The 17,436-nt window shown below is 37.6% G+C and overlaps 1 protein-coding gene across 6 annotated transcripts in view; it reads left to right on the top strand.

The window, feature by feature from the left end:
- sfl (N-deacetylase and N-sulfotransferase sfl) overlaps positions 1-17,436 on the top strand; it is a 953,010-nt gene that overhangs the window by 756,728 nt on the left and 178,846 nt on the right. The gene's annotated exons all lie outside the window — the stretch shown is intronic.

The following is a 17,436-nucleotide window of genomic DNA, read 5'->3' as shown; positions in this document are numbered from 1 at the left end:
GTACCAAGGACAATTTTCCCAATCCAATTTTCCCAATCTAATATTCCCACTGTTAAATTGTCCCAATGACCATTTTTCCCCAATCCATTTTTTTCCAAGTATATATTGTAGTGAGTATCCATGGTAATGCTATTTAGGTGTAATATTATACAATATTCCAGTATTGTTATGGCACAGATAATAATTTCACCTGCCAGGAGGAACGAAATTGCTGCTTAATGGACTATATACTACAGAAGGTACACAAAAAATGACAAAGATTACTGGTATTGATCTCGAAGATAGGGATGCAGAGCTACTGCAATTACACAAGGGGTTGTAGAACAAATTACCATACTGAAAGAAAGTATTCATTCTCATGCTCCAAACCAAGAAACAGTCAATGCTGAATTGGTGGCTCAACGACTGAAAAGAATTGCATCTAAACACCCAGAAATATCTCCTGCACAAATTCTTCGTACGGAACTTGAATCGGGAATTTTAAGCCAGCTCTCAGATCGAGAAAATCTCAAGAAATCTTTACGCCGTGTTAGGAGAAGGGAACTGCCCGCAGAACCAATTAATTTAGAAGATTTAGGGGAAATCCCAAAGTGTTATAAGATGACACTAGCTGATGAGTTTCAAAAGGAACAGGCAGACACCAAAGCATCCATTGCTCAACTGGGTCAGTCTGTTAAGGCAAATCCTAAGCAAAAGTGGGTTCGTATGAACGAAAGAATGAGAAATATTGTGCTTGATTACAATCAGTACAAAGAAGATAAAAGAACTTTGGATTATCTAAGATCTATTGGTCATAACTTTTGTTTGTAGCTGATCATCTCTCATTTCTAAGTAAACAATTTCGGAAAATTAAATGTTTAGGAATGAAAATGCAAATTCCTTTTGGGAAAAGTGGCCAATTTAAGAATTGGGAACTTTAGTCTTGGAAAATAACAGTTTGGAAAAATATCTTTGGAAAAAAGACTTGGAGAAAATTGTTGTTGCGAATTATAGATTGGGAAAAATGTACGGAAATCCTGAATAGCTGGTATGAAATAGATTTAAATATCTTTTAAATCAATGGCGGGTACTTTACTTACGTCATTCATCCATATGAAGCCAGTTACGTAGACCAATTTACCGACAGAGTCGTTGCTTAGGGTGGGCCATATGAGGCTGGTCTACACTACACCCGCGATGAGATGATTATAAAGATTTGTTGGGCTGCCACAGGGGAACCGGAGCTTCCCGAAGAAAACCCCTGTGTTACCTGGACCACGGGCTTGCCCAACACAAGTTATAAATCGGGGATACACCGGGGATCGAACCCGGAATCACAGGATTATAAGTCCAGTGCTCTAGCCGCGAGACCACCGTGGCGGCTAGATTTAAATATAAATATGTAGAAAAAAGGAAGCGTAAGTAATGGGAAGAACTCATATTACATCCTTGCGTCGTCGTTTCGTTCTGAATAGTTGTTGGGGTACTATTAAAGACGATATGACACAGCTCATTTCAATGTGCAGATTTACATCAGCCATTCCTTCCTCGTCCCGCCCTGTGATCACTTTGATCACATTTCCGTCCCCTCGCGTATGTGGTACGTAAGAGGTTACGTCCATTTTCGGTTTTTCCCCTTCAAAATTTTATAGAACTCCTTCAGTGGAGCAGCGTAACCCGGAGTGAGACTAGTGGCCAACAGGCTTGGAGCTCACATATTTAGTTTCTTACAGACCCGAACCCCTTGCAAAGACGCGTTTTGGTACCTTTTAAATTTGTCCTCCCAATTCTCCTCTTTCAATTCAATTAAAAAATCTCGCCAAAATGGTGTAACTCTTGTCTTGTTCCACATCAAAAGCTTCAGTGCTAATGTAAAATCTATGGAATACAATAAATGAAATTAAATTAAAAATTAAAGATAATAGAATTATTTTAACATGGCTACCTTGCATATTGAAACAGTGTGCAGCGAGCGAGATGGTGGGTTGGAAAGCATGTTGCTGAAGAGCTGTCAGACACTTTTCACTTTTCCGGTACGAACTGCAAAAATGCTGTGTTTCATGGAATAGTGCTTAGCGGTAAACATACCCCCTTTAAGTGTCCTAGAGTACAAGTACGATTATTTAGTCGTCAGGACTACGCAGGCAACGTGCGCCTCGGTCAGGCGAGTCCATTAAGTTACGCCAAGGAATGTTCAGGTTAGCCTGTCGCCTGCAGTCAGAGCGATCGGATGTCACGCATGCGGTATAACATTGTTTTCAGTATAGTTAAGCTGTACTGCATTCCTTTACGGACCGCTCGCCCTTATCTCTACTCCGGAGCTCTCTCCACTACTCCTATTACTTCCCCTCTTTCGCGTCGCTGAGCTGTCAGGACTAAATAATCGGTCTGTACAAAAGAGACAGTATACAATAACGTGCAAATTAATGTGAACACAGCTAGAATTATAAGGTTACTTACATATTATTAGGCCTAGACTCTGGAAACAAGCCTTAATAAGTTCTTTTATACGATATAACAAACATTTAATAAGTTTTTCATACATGTATTTCACTTCTTTGTCGTACAAGGGAACCACTCAATGTTAAGAAAACTTCCAAACAATTTATACACCATTCAAAAGACCACCCTGAAAAATGGCAAAATCTCTAATATTACATCCTGAGAGGCACATATGAACGAGCTAGAGAGAGTTAAAGAGGCGGAGGTGGGAGTCTCCGACACAAAATGGGAGGTTATTACGTTTGACCTGTTGGGCGCAAGGATTGAATACGCATGAAGCAGCGTTGGGAGCGAGCAACTCTATGTTAAGCAAAGGTGTAAAGTCCTAAACAATTTATACAGCAATTTGGAAATATGATTCTGGGGCGTATTAAAACTGCCAATTTTACGTAGCCACCTGCTGTTATTCGTGAGCGTGCGGATGAGTGGTTGGAGGGGGAGGGGGAATTTTAAACACATTACAATGAATGCGTATGAAATTCTCTAAACAAACATAAAATCAAACACGTAGTCATCAATAATGTGACAGTTCCTGCTTATTTCCCTTCAACAAATTTATTGTATTAGATGGGCAATTGGTACATGTGAATTCCATGTGCAAGAAGATGAATGTCATCAACTCTCTTTGGTGAAGTGTAGTTGGTGTAAGAAACTTGTGTGTTTCGAACATTGTTTTGTTAATTATCATTATAATTCACAGGAGAATGAATTTGTTCAATCCTCGCGTCCGCCAGGTCAAACGCAATAGACGCACATTGGATAGCGGAGACCTCCACCCCCGCCTCTCTAACTCTCTCTAGCTCAGTGGCCGGCAGATGCTGCAGTTGTGACGTAAGAGCCAGTCAGATCGCAAGAGCTTGGGAGAGCGAGCAGTTGAGTCTGTCTACAGTATGTCACCCAATTACAGACACGAATAAGTATGTACAAATATTAGAAGAACTGAGTCAGGAATTTGATTGCAGATTTCAAGAGTTTGCAAATCTTCAATCTGATATTTCCATATTTGCGACAACATTGTCAGTTAATATTGACATTGTTCCATCATCATTGCAACTGGAAGTCATTGATTTGCAAAATTATATTGAAATGAAAGACCGCTTTGAAAACAAAAAGGATCTATCTACATTTTATAGAAGATTTCCCCAGGCAAGATTCCCTCGATTGCATAGATTTGCTGCTAGGATGTTGAGCATATTCGGATCTACGTATGTATGTGAACAGTTCTTTTCTTGTATGAAGATCTGCAAACCACAACATAGAAACCGCCTGTCTGATCTGAACTTGAAACATATTCTTCGCTTGTGTGTTAGCCAGATTATGACTCCAAATATTGCAAAATTAGTGCGCGAAAAAAGAGGAAAAAAATCTCGACAAAGCGTTTAGCTTGGGCACAGTAGTTACACAAAGTGATGGTGTGTTTCAAAAGTTGAAATACAGTATACTTTGCATACTACTCACCAAGATAGGGCCTATGTAGTTTAATCTGTATATTATGTAGAGAAATGTGCGTTAAAAACACTTGAACTGTTTTCAAGTTTTCGAGTAGACAAAGTGTTTCAGTACTGCTTAAAGTATTTATGTATATGCTTGTATGTTTATAGCAGTTTCGGAATTTCATTTATATATGAAATCGCTTCTGCAAGTGGCTGTATTATGAGTTTAATGTTATTGTAAGTACATTAAATTTGATTACAAACCAAAATATTTTGTTACATTGATTTATGAAGGTTGTACAGTTTTGTTTTCGTACAAATGTATTGTAATTGTGCTGTTCCCATACTATCTCAGAAGAATGGATCGCGCTCTGTCAGTGCATAGACGCCGCACCACCACTGTTCAGATGAACCTTCTCTCCACGCTGTGCTCAGTATGCAGAGATTGCCGAGCAGAGAGCAAGGCGGCTACGTCGTATGACGTCACAGAGCACGGAACATGCCGGTCACTGCTCTAGCTCGTTCATATGTGCATCGCAGGATGTAATATTAGAGATTTCACCAATTTTCAGGATGTTTTTTTCGAATGGTGTATAAATTGTTTGGAAGTTTTCTGAACATTGTTAGAACCAAACTTGTATCAAACTTCAAATCATGTGATCCTTCGACGTACAATCCAAATTTCTCAATCTCTCCTTCAAAATTGCCTAAAAATTTCAATGGGATTATTTCCGGTGAATTGCCTGGCCACTCGAGATAAATAATTTGATGCTTTCGAAAACATTCCATGATACTTCTGAATTTGTGGTAGTGTGCAAGATCGTGTTGAAAAATGTAATTTCCATTTGGGAAAAGCTATTTCAGAGTTGAAACAATGTGTTTTTTTCATCATATCATCCGTTAAAAGTTGTTTCTTTTGGGCCGGCACAAAGTCTCCGACGAACTGCTGATATTTGCACACCTGAATGGACTATCTTCTCAGGTCAGAACTGTACTAGTCAGTCTTGGATCATTTTTCTATTTTATCAGTAAAAGAGAGTCATCTCTCTTTGTTGTTTTCCTTCTTCTGCTACATTTACCTTCACTCTGAGGAGAAACACTCCTAATTTCGTTATATATCTTAAGAATTTTGTTTAAATAACCTAAACACATTGTTTAGCTATATCCCTTTGAGTCATAGGAGCATATTACTATGATGTATCGAAGTACATATTATGATATTTCTGCGCAGGAATTCTGCATTACAGTATGGTGAAGAATGGGTACAACGTAGAAAAATTCTCTCCGGCACCGGGACTCGAACTCGGGTTTTCAGCTCTACGTGCTGACGCTTTATCCACTAAGTCACACCGGATTCTAGTTCCGATGCCGACACAGTACATGAGGGTAGACACCAAAAGGAGAACAGAGAGGTAGAACTTAAACTGAGAAGGATTCAATCCTACATCGGAACTGAGTGGAAGTTACATCGGGCATCTGTACGAACAAATAAGTTCTAATATCTCGAAAGATATTAATTTCAGAACAGATGTTTTTAGACTTTTTTTACTTCTTTTGAAGAGTTCTTCTACTTCTTTAAACGTTAGACATCTTTTAAACACTCTCTAAGCTTATAAAGCCGCATCGAGCCACGTTCCCCATTGAGTTAACACTGGTGCATTCCACACCTGTGGAGTAACAGTTAGCGCGTCTGGCCACGAAATCAAGTGGCTGGGATTCGATTCCCGGTCGGGGCAAGTTACCTTGTTGAGGTTTTTCAGGGGATTTTCCCTTAACCTCTTATGAACAAATGCTGGGTAACTATCGGTGCTGGACCTCGGACCTATATCACCGACATTATCATCTTCATCTCATTCAAACGCTAAATAACTTAAGATGTTGATAAAGCATCGTAAAATAACCTACTAAAATAAAAAAATAAACACTGGTGCAAGTGGAAATGAAGTAGGTGTTAGGTGCCATTGATCTACATAACTGAACTCTTCGATGGACATTTAACACAAATTTTCTTTATGGAGGCATGCAAGTCACCGACCTAGCTCACAATGTTTGCGTGTTCGTATTTCATCACGGTGATTCAAACATTCTATCTTCTACGCAGCTCCCTGTTTTTTGCGTTCGCGAGCCAAGAAGCTTGTAAATCCTATAAATGTGCCGTATAGGTTATAAAAGTGTTGAAAATATTAAGCACTTTATAAAATGGACGAAAATATGCACTTGCATGCAACATAAACCATGCTTAATAACTTTTAAAAATTGATAGATAATTGGTATAGCTATTGTCTAAGCATATAGTTATATTCTCCAGGAAAAAGTATGCAATTGCATGAACTTCCTGGCTCTATCCATGATAAACACTGACAAGCATTATAGCAGATGTAATTTTCTCCAAATATTCACCTCAGCACATGTGTGGATTTCGGTCCTGCGTTCATAGACATCTATGACGTAGTGCAGAGGGCGGCCACTAGAGGGAACCCAAGAGTTGGAGCTTAATCTGAGACGATTCTAACCGGCGTCGGAGTTGTATCCGGTGTGGCTTAGTGGTTAAAGCATCAGCACGTAGAGCTGAAAACCCGGGTTCAAATCCCGGCGCCGGAGAGAAATTTTCTCCGTTCCATTACTCTTTCATCGTATGATGACGCAGAATATCTGCATGGAAATATCATATGTACTTCGGTACATTAAAATAATATATATGATATGCGTAAATCACTTCGTGATTTAAGACGGCGCTTATTCCGTCGGATCCCGGCCAACTAGTCACTCATATCGAGTGCACCTCAGCACATGTGTGGATTTCGGTCCTGCGTTCATAGACATCTATGACGTAGTGCAGAGGGCGGCCACTAGAGGGAACCCAAGAGTTGGAGCTTAATCTGAGACGATTCTAACCGGCGTCGGAGTTGTATCCGGTGTGGCTTAGTGGATAAAGCATCAGCACGTAGAGCTGAAAACCCGGGTTCAAATCCCGGCGCCGGAGAGAATTTTTCTCCGTTCCATTACTCTTTCATCGTATGATGACGCAGAATATCTGCATGGAAATATCATATGTACTTCGGTACATTAAAATAATATATAGATGATAAAAGCTTCTCAACCGAATAATAACACGCATTTTCTATATTTATTCTGCGTTTAATTTCCTCCCGAGTGCCATTTATATTTGTTACTGTTGCTCCAAGATATTTGAATTTTTCCACCTCTTCGAAGGATAAATCTCCAATTTTTGTATTTCCATTTCGTACAATATTCTGGTCACGAGACATAATCATATACTTTGTCTTTTCGGGATTTACTTCCAAACCGATCGCTTTACTTGCTTCAAGTAAAATTTCCGTGTTTTCCCTAATCATTTGTGGATTTTCTCCTAACATATTCACGTCATCCGCATAGACAAGAAGCTGATGTAACTCGTTCAATTCCAAACCCTGCCTGTTATCCTGAACTTTCCTAATGGCATATTCTAAAGCGAAATTAAAAAGTAAAGGTGATAGTGCATCTCCCTGCTTTAGCCCGCAGTGAATTGGAAAAGCATCACATAGAAACTGACCTATGCGGACTCTGCTGTATGTTTCACTGAGACACATTTTAATTGTAATTAATCGAACTAGTTTCTTGGGAATACCAAATTCAATAAGAATATCATATAATACTTCCCTCTTAACCGAGTCATATGCCTTTTTGAAATCTATGAATAATTGATGTACTGTACCCTTATACTCCCATTTTTTTCTCCATTATCTGTCGAATACAAAAAATCTGATCAATAGTCGATTTATTACGCCTAAAACCGCACTGATGATCCCCAATAATTTCATCTACGTACGGAGCTAATCTTCTCAAAAGAATATTTTGTACGACGTCAACAAAAGTGATATTCCTCGAAAGTTACCACAGTTGGTTTTGTCCCCCTTCTTAAAAATAGGTACAATTATGGATTCCTTCCATTGTTCTGGTACAATTTCCCTTTCCCAAATAGCAAGTACAAGTTTATAAATGTCGCTATATAATGCCCTTCCACCCTCTTGTATTAATTCTGCTGGAATTTGATCAATACCTGGAGACTTGTACTTTTTCAGATTTTCTATCGCAATTTCGACTTCTGAAAGCGTGGGTTGCCTGCAAACTACAATAACTTTTAAACTTTAAAACTACTAAAAACTTCTGCAATAACTATTTGCACCTAACTAAATTTTAAAATGTATCGACAGTGACTTATAAAGGAGCATTTGCGGCTGTACTAATTTGAAAGAATAAATTGTATTTGTTTTGTAGTGTAGTGTTAAGAAGCATTTAAAATCGGTTATTTTTCACTTATAAACGGCAAGGTTATCTAGCATTGGTGAATTAGTCATAGCGAAGTGGTATTTTGGTAAGCTGAGGGAAATTCGCTATGAGATTACCTGACATCCGCCCATCCAGACAATCAGGCCACATCCAAGTGCAACCATATTTGAGTGTAGTAGTTTACTCACTATAAAACACAAAAACCCTAAGTTGTGCAAATCTGGGTTCCTTTCGCCGATTAGAATGTTTTCCAGTGATTCAAAATAGGAGTTCCATTCTCATTAATAGAAGTTCTAGCTCCCGAAATTTTCTCTACCATATGCAGCCCAGTTGCGCTCTTCGCATTACAGTGCCAATGGATGACGAGTATGTATTGCACTTTATGCTATTACATGATGTATTGAGATATTGGTACATTTTATACACGATTTTTTGTTTTTCTGTGTAATATGATATACGTCCTTCCATTGTATCTACTCATGATTCATGTTAACAGTACTTTAAATAAAATGAAAAGTAGAAAACATTAAATCAAATCGCAAAATAGACATCACTTTCATAATACAAAACAGATACAGACTGACGTTCATTGTTTCAAGCATTTACGTCACTTCCTCTTTGCTGCTGCGCATCTAAATTATAGTGAAATTCGCCCACACCGATACTCCCATAAGTTACTTCCTCTTTTCAGATTGTTTACATGATGAGAATTACACAAGTCCATTCATGAGACAAATGACCTTTACATTGAAAGTTTACATAAATATTCAATTTATTTATAGATCAACAGGCAGGCAAGAAGCAGGATGGTTGGAGTGGAATGGAATTTTCAGAAGGGGCAATATGACCCAGCGCTGCGACCTTTTGCGATCTATTGCGCTAACCCTCAACCTAGGATCATTCCTAAACTCACACCGGTTGACTACACTAAGGTTCTCTGCATACCCACGTTTCGAGCAAGCTACCCCACTCATCCCTAGGCCAGCCCCCTCCGTGCGTCGTCAACCGGGAATGCTATAGAATGATGACGAAATGGAGAAATGTTGACGGAATGATGTAGATGCCTAATATGGAGAAATCGGAAAACCCCGAGAAGAACCCCAACGGCGACCTTATCCACCACAAGTGTCACTATATCCTTGACCTGACTGAGGCTCGAATCCTGACCGCCTGCGTGACCACTCAGCCGCTTCCGCCTCAGGGCTAAGCAGGGATGGTTGATATAGGCCTAGTGATTATGTACTACATATCCATACCATAAATATATTCATACTACTGTATATTCTTGTGGAGATTAAGGATGACCCATAGGGTGTTTCGACCTTAGTATTTAGAAATTGAAGGTCGCATCCTTCTGATAGGCCCTAATTTGAGTTTGACGTAATCTACCAAACTTACGTGCAGTGTTCTATATTTAGGTAATTATTTACATAGAAAGTTTGAAATTCATGAGTTCTCTTAACATAATTTTATTGTGTCGTCCTTTTTAGGAACATTGGTGTAGATAAAGTATCTAAAGTGAAATAAAAAATATATAGAGAAACGAAAACCCTTTGAAAGATTTCAAACACTATACTCTCTCCTGAAACGTGTGAACGAAATTCAACAATAGGATTATTTAATTTATTGGTTGTTGAGAAACTTATTTCTGAAATTGCAAGAAGCACTTTTCTGCTTTTTGTTTTATTGTTCATTTACGACCCGACACTGCAATCTTTGCTAGTATATTGGGCTGATTTCCCAGATTGGTTAGCTGATTACGCTAAAGTTCACTGAATATCTGGCCACGAAACCAAGTGGCTCGGGTTCGATTTCCAGGTGGGGCAAGTTACTTGGTTGAGGTTTTTCCGGGGTTTTCCCTCAACTCAATATATGAGAAAATGCTGAGTAACTATCGGACTCATTTCACCTGCATTATCACCTTCATCTCATTCAGAAGCTAAATAACCTAAGATGTTGATAAAGCGTCGTAAAATAACCTACTAAAAATCTAGATTTCGAGCAGGCAACCACTGTCGTCCGTCCACTACATGTCAGACGTCGATCGGATAATGCTGTGAAGTGATAATGAAATGGAGATCAGACGGAACGGTGTTGGTGCATAATATGGTGAAACGAGAGAACTCCGAGAATGCAGCTAACTGCAACATTGTGTGCCCGAACCCGGACTTCTTACTTGACAGACTGACGCAGCTTACACAGGGATTTGCTTTTAACATAGTGCACATAAAAACAATGTTAAACAGCTCTTCAGCTTTGTTTATTCACGGACTTTCATCGTGACTTTGGTTATATTAGATGCTTGGCTCTGCATCATCATCATCAACAATGATAATCTAGGCCTTTGGCCTGTTCAATATCCTTAAAGTTATCTCCCCATATCTTCTTTGGTCTTCCAATTTGTGTAGACTGTTTTGTTTGCTTCTTTCTGGCATCCTTTCTACTTGTATTCTTTTGGAGAATCTGAGTAGTTACGTGTTCGCTCGAGGGTTACAAACTGAAGCAGTTGTAATTTGATTCAGTAGCAAGGAATTACCTCTGATTGAGGTTCTGGCTGACATCTACTATCAGGTAGCACGTCTCACTTGACGATATGTGTCAGAGGAAGAACAATAATTGTCTGGTTGGGACAAGTTACCTGATTGATTTTGTTCCTTGGTTTTCTCTCGATCCATTAAAAGCAAATGCTGGATAACTTTCGATGCTGGACCCTGGACTCATTTCGCTGGCATTGTCACCTTCATCTCACTCAGACGCTAGATAACCATCGCTGTTGATAAAGCGTCGTAAAATAATCATTTAAAAATAAAAATTGTTTGTATACATCTGAAGTCTGATTAGTGTAATATGTTATCCAGTCAGCAATGTATGCAATGAAGGGTGAAAGGAACTGGCCACCCTACCCCATTATGTCCTGGCTTAGTTGCCTCATGTGTGATGTTTTATTGGTGTTACTCATGAGGTTCAAACCTGTATTCGGACAGTTGACTGAACTGCAAATAAAAGGGTGTGTGCATGGCAAGATTACTGATGTGGTTACCATCTCAAAACCAGTAATCATTGTTCCATAAAGAGGACTGCTTCTTCCGTTCTTCAAGACGTATTACACCACTGAGTTAACTCTGCGTCCGGAAAACTACAATGTTATTACTTAGCCCATTATTATTATTATTATTATTATTATTATTATTATTATTATTATTATTATTATTATTAGTGAATGCGTCATGAACTTCCCTTCATCAGTCGCAGATTTAACTCGGTCAAGTAGTACGAATGAATGAATATTTGTAATGTCAGTGCCATGTTACCAGATAAACTCATTTGCAGCACATTTATTTTCACTGCTGAGGATCCCATGGAGTCGATCTGCTGGAGATATACGCTTCAGTAGTTTGCCACTGCTACTACACCGGTGATAATGATTATGAAAGGTTATGAAATTCTGGTAGAGAAATACAAATACCCAAAAGAAACTAGCCCCAAACTCTGTTTTTATCTATTGCATGTTCCGCCGAGACTTGCTAGGTTGTGAACTTTTTCTCCGATATGAAAAGATACACTTATGCGTCCTGTTAACTATGCGCTGTTATATCGTTTTATAATGACATGGGTTTGAACAAATCGCTAGTTTCGTACTTAAATGTAAATGAATATATGAAATCATTCTCGTCGTCATCTAAATTGCCTTGTCTTTCTCTTCCTCTCTCCTATTCCTCTTATTTTTTAGACTTCGTCTCCGTTTTCCTAGATGTCTGTTCCTTACTCGTTGGTTTGTCATTGTCATTATCGTTAGATACCATTATACATTCTTTATTTACGTATTTAAATTTTTTTTCATAAATGGACTAAGTTTTTTTCTTACTTACCTTATTTCTTCATTTAAGTTACTCAGTTTTGAATAACTTATTCTCTTAATGCATATAAAAAAATAATTTCTGAATCCTACGTACTGTCCTCAACTTCATTTCATTACCTAATATTACAGCTTTATACAGAGTAAAAAGTAATTAAACCGACATACTCCGGGAGGTTGTATGGGACACCAAAACAAACGGTTTTCTCTAATATATTTTCTTCAAAGGCTTTATTAAACCGGCAGAGGACGTATGCTTTCTTCAGTTAATGACTGCTGTACAAATTCACATTTTGTTGTACGACTTGACTCAGTGCAGTGCTTTATTAAGCCGGCAGAGGGCATATGCGTTCTTCAGCTCAGGACTACTCTACAAATTCACATCGTGTGCGTGACTACTTGAACAATTTCCAGGGAAGTGGATTGGCAGAGGCAGTCCTGTATCTTGGCCTCTTCGATCCCCTGATTTGACCCCTCTGTATTTTATGTGTGGAGACAGATGGATAATCTTGTTTACGCAACCCCAATTGAATCTGAAGGTGATCTGGTGGCCCCTTATATTTGCTGCAACAGGGGAAATAGACGATAATCCTGAAATCTTTCACCGCGTTAGATAATCCATGTACCGCCGATGTAACCTTTGTGTCCAAGTCATGGAGGTATTTTTGTATATCTTTTCCAGTGATTTTGGTGTGTAAATGTTTTTAATATCTTTTGCAGTGATTTTGGTGTGTAAATGTTTTATAAGAGACTCAAGCAATAAAGAATGGCAATGGTTTGTGTCACATTAAGATCTGGTGTCCTCGCGAAATAGTGTCTCACAGCACAATATGACATTAGAGAAAACTGTTTGTTTTGGTGTTCCATACAACCTTCCGGAGTTTGTCGGTTTAATTACACTGGTCAACAGTCATTTTTCGCCAGACATAAAACTAACAAATTCTTACTAATTTCGACCTCCTGAATTAAAAAATAACAAGCATCCATCAGTTCGGGTTTTCGAGATGCGCAATATAATTTATTTTCTATGCATTTTATTTAAAAAATCACCGTATTCCTTGTTTAACTATTTTGTATTACGAATGTGACGACCCATTATGTAAAAACAATATTAGTATAAGTAGGCCACCATGTTAGAAGCACTTGTAGAAACGGAAATTAATTTATTGCCCTTTTACGAATCGATTTGGAGGGGCAGATTCACGGTATGAATTCGCTTGAGTTTACTTGATTTTACTTGAGATGTGCATTTCTTTCACTGTGAGTTTTAATTACATTACTATAGTTTATATGTTGCAATAGACCACCCTGTCAAAACCACTTCTAGAAGCGGAAATTGTTTTATTGTCCTTTTCGGTTCCATTTGGAGAGGAAGAAACATGCTCGCCATATGAAATCGCTTCAGTTTACCAGAAGATTTCCGTAGTGTTAGTATTCTATGTTAGACGTGTATTTATTTAAAATGTGCTTTAATAATAATGATATACAAAATACGAATTATTTATATGTGCGGATTTGAAGGTTGTAGCATTGCTTCTTGGAATGCAATTAAGCTATACAAAATTTTGCTGCTTTCTCTGCGAATGAGACAGTCACGCTCGAGATAAGCATTATATAATAAAACGAAAATCACTAGAGCCAGGGAAGAAAAATATACATCAACCCCTTGTACCTCAAAGTACCCCTTTACACATTAAGTTAGGATTAATGAAGAATTTTGTTAAACGATTAAATCATAAAACTGAAGCATTTAAACATATCCAGCAAAACTTTCCTATTAGTGACTCAAAAATAAAAGAGGGAGTTTTCAATGGACCATAAATTAGAAAAATAATGAAGACCAATCACTTCTAATCTTTGTTGGAAGGAAAAGAGAGAGTCGCCTGGATTGCATTCAAGGAGGTTGTATTAAATTTTCTGGGTAACCGTAGAAGTGAGAACTATGAAGAACTAGTGCAAAATGTCTGTTGACGTATGAAACTATAGGTGGTAACATGTCCCTGAAAATTCACTTCCTTCATTCTTCGACTTTTTCCCCGAGAACTGTGGCGATTTCAGTGATGAGCATGGTGAGCGCTTTCATCAAGAAATTTCAACTGTGGAAAAAATATACCAAGGACAGTGGAGTGCCAATATGCTAGCAGACTATTGTTGAACTTTAGCTCGTCACATACCTGATGCCCAGTATAAAAGAAAATGCAGAAAAAGAAAGCTGTAATGTTCTGAACAGTGAGTATTTCACCTTATTGCCATAATATAAAGCAGTATTTTGAATAGATATAAATTCGAAAATTTCTCGAAAACCGTAACCACCAACTGTTTTTGTGTCATATTCGTAATCAGGAGGCTCAAATTATAAGGGAAACATGTATCACAAGCCCAGCGCAAAAAAAAAAAAAAAAAAAAAAAACGCAGTGTTACTTTTCACTCTATATAATAGAAGGTGTGGCCTGATTTTGTAAAATTTTATTTCCTGTTGTCTTTACAGTTCGTTTGCCAAGTACTTTAACTACACTGCAAACTAATAGGCCTATATTTACGTCATTTATATGTCCTCATAGTTACAAGTAGCAACAGTAATAGCTAATGTGCACGCTGCTTTAAAACTGTCTTCATATACTATTTTATCTCTTTTTATTTTTAAAAGTCACCATATTCGTTTTTCTCTGTGATATTTTAAGGTCTACGTTTGCTTGTAGTTTAATTTATAAATACGTATCAAGCGAAGTACAGGTAATTAGGAGACTTTTCATTTCATAACGTTGGAACTGGAATACTGTACTAGCTGTAGGTCTCCAGTCTCTTCCTATTGAACCGACTATACTATGAACAAAGAGATCCCACTGACCGTACGCCTACTCCAAATGACCATTACTTCGGTTAAACATGAGAGACAAAGTAAAGCACCTTTTGTAAACCTCGACTACCTGCCTCAACCAGAAACCCTCAGTTTGCTTTTGCAAAACAGAATCGTCATTCGGAGGTGTTTCCCTTGTTTCCCTGATCTCAAAACAGATTAAATGGCCAAGTAGGCTAATTGGCTATATGGGCTAATAACATAAATTGCATTTACCACTTCGCACCTATTAAATAATACCTTTAATTTGTTTACGCTTTGAACAATATTCTTCATTGCAAAACAAATGGACGATGTCATCTAAGTTACGTACTTTGTCATGTATTTTACATTGTAAGCATTAATGGTAATGTGATGGGTTATTTCTGTTTCTTTTCACACGAAACTTTTCCAAGCGCTGGGATTACCAGCGTCTTGTAAACTTCTCCTCTTTTTTCTTGGAAAGAAGCACAATTAAAGCGTTACCAAATAATGACTGTATGCACTATTTCGTATTTTAACTGAACGTGAGTTTTCAACTGAAAAGACTACTATTCCATAATAACAAGAGAGATATAGGCCTATTTCTTTCCCATCAAGAAAGTGACTGACAGAAGAACCTAACTCTCTATCGTACGTACTATACCTCTTACAGTAGAAGAAATGGGTAAGTTAATGAACTTCAGGTAGTGGATTTGAAGATCCCGCAGAGATCACAAAGGCAGTTCCTTAACGGTCATACGATCTACAAACCAGTACATGTAGGATTCGCCTCGCGTTATGAGCGTTGAACAGAGAAAACAGTACATCTGGCTAAACGTCTTACTTTGATATCACCGCCACGTATGTATGAGGTGAAATAAAATGTCACTGGAGGAAAATTTAAATGAAAGGAAGAGTGAGTGTTGATGGAAAAATATTTGTGAAGTTAAGGTAACGGGAGAAGCCCGTGAAAAATACTCATTCTTTCGTATTATCCTCTATAGTATCTAGGTAACGCCCGAATCACATGCAAATCTGCGGAATGATAAACCCGCACTGTACAACTGAGCTACCGAAGAAGTAATGAGAGCATTTACTGACTCGGTTGATGGCGCAATGGAAATACAAGACAAAGCAACGACTTTATTTCACTTCCGGACTTAAAACTGTAGATATTTACAGAAAAATGAGAACATAATATTTTGCACTGCATGGATCGAGATTTCAGAAAATTGCTTCAGTATTATACGAAAGGCGTAAGTGAAAAGGATTTATTATAGTGTTGCCAACCCTCCCGTATTTCTCGGGATCTCCCGTATTTGTCCCTGATTTCTAACAGTCTCCCGGCTCCCTTATTATTCTTCTGTTTCCTCCCTTATTTTTGCAAAATGTAAAAATCGTTATTTTAACATTTGATTTTGCCGTTAATGATGGATGTTTATATTATGAATTTTGTTGTTCAAGAGATTCATTAAAATGTGCAGTCTTTTAGAAGGTAATACCACAGTCTAGTATATAGTCACGAAGCTTGAGTTGTTGAGGGTACTGGGAACAATAGACTGTGCCGGTATTACTTCGCATTGTCTGTTATGAGGCGATAGTAGCGATCCTAGTGGTTAGAAACTATCTATGGATGCATATTTACTACGATAGAGCTTCGTGACTGTATATACCAGACTGTGGTAATACTTATCAGAAATGGGTTTTAGTGCTCACCTTTTAAAATCAAACAATATTAACGTTATAAATTTGACAAAACTGGCTAGTTTTCTTCTAAGCATATCAAGTAGTAATGCTCATACAAAGAGGTTTTATCTCATGAACAGATGTTCGAAACAGGAGAATGACACATGTAACCAAATCAGAGCTGCAAACTGCAGACGACCTCAAATATTACGCGAGAGAAAATCTGTCTCAAAATATTCTTATAAGAGTTGCCGAAGCGTAAAATAAAGTTGTTTTTTAATAACTGAAGCGAATAATTTCGAAATTTTCTATGTGATTTTTTTATTCCTTAGTCTCCCATATTTTTTTAAAAGAAAAGTTGGCAACCCAGAGGACATCAAGGAAAAAGACGAAAGAATTGCGAAGCTAGAACTGCCGCAACTAATTCTTTATTATTATTATTATTATTATTATTATTATTGTTATTGTTATTATTATTATTATTATTATTATTATTATTACATAATGATATTCACACTATTAAATATAACTTACGTAATAATAATAATAATAATAATAATAATAATAATAATAACAATAATAACTGACGAGAAAATGTAAGAACATTACACCACATTTGCTAATACATATTGCAATACTACTACAGTGATCAGTGTAGAAAGTTCTTAAATAACAATAATTGGGAAAATAGATCTGACAGAAGAAATTAAAAAGAAACATTGAAATAGAAAAAGCTTCTGTATCAACAGTAGCCATAGTAATTGTATCAGTATTAGTTGTCTATATTTCTCTCCAAAAAATCCTGACAATAAAATACAATGTCAAGGAGCAGTAGTTTTAGACATGGATCTTACTATCATCAGGCTGGTTTT

This window comes from Periplaneta americana, chromosome 2 (genome assembly GCF_040183065.1).
Source record: "Periplaneta americana isolate PAMFEO1 chromosome 2, P.americana_PAMFEO1_priV1, whole genome shotgun sequence".
Lineage (NCBI taxonomy): Eukaryota > Metazoa > Arthropoda > Insecta > Blattodea > Blattidae > Periplaneta > Periplaneta americana.
This window is presented reverse-complemented; position numbering and strand designations above follow the sequence as displayed.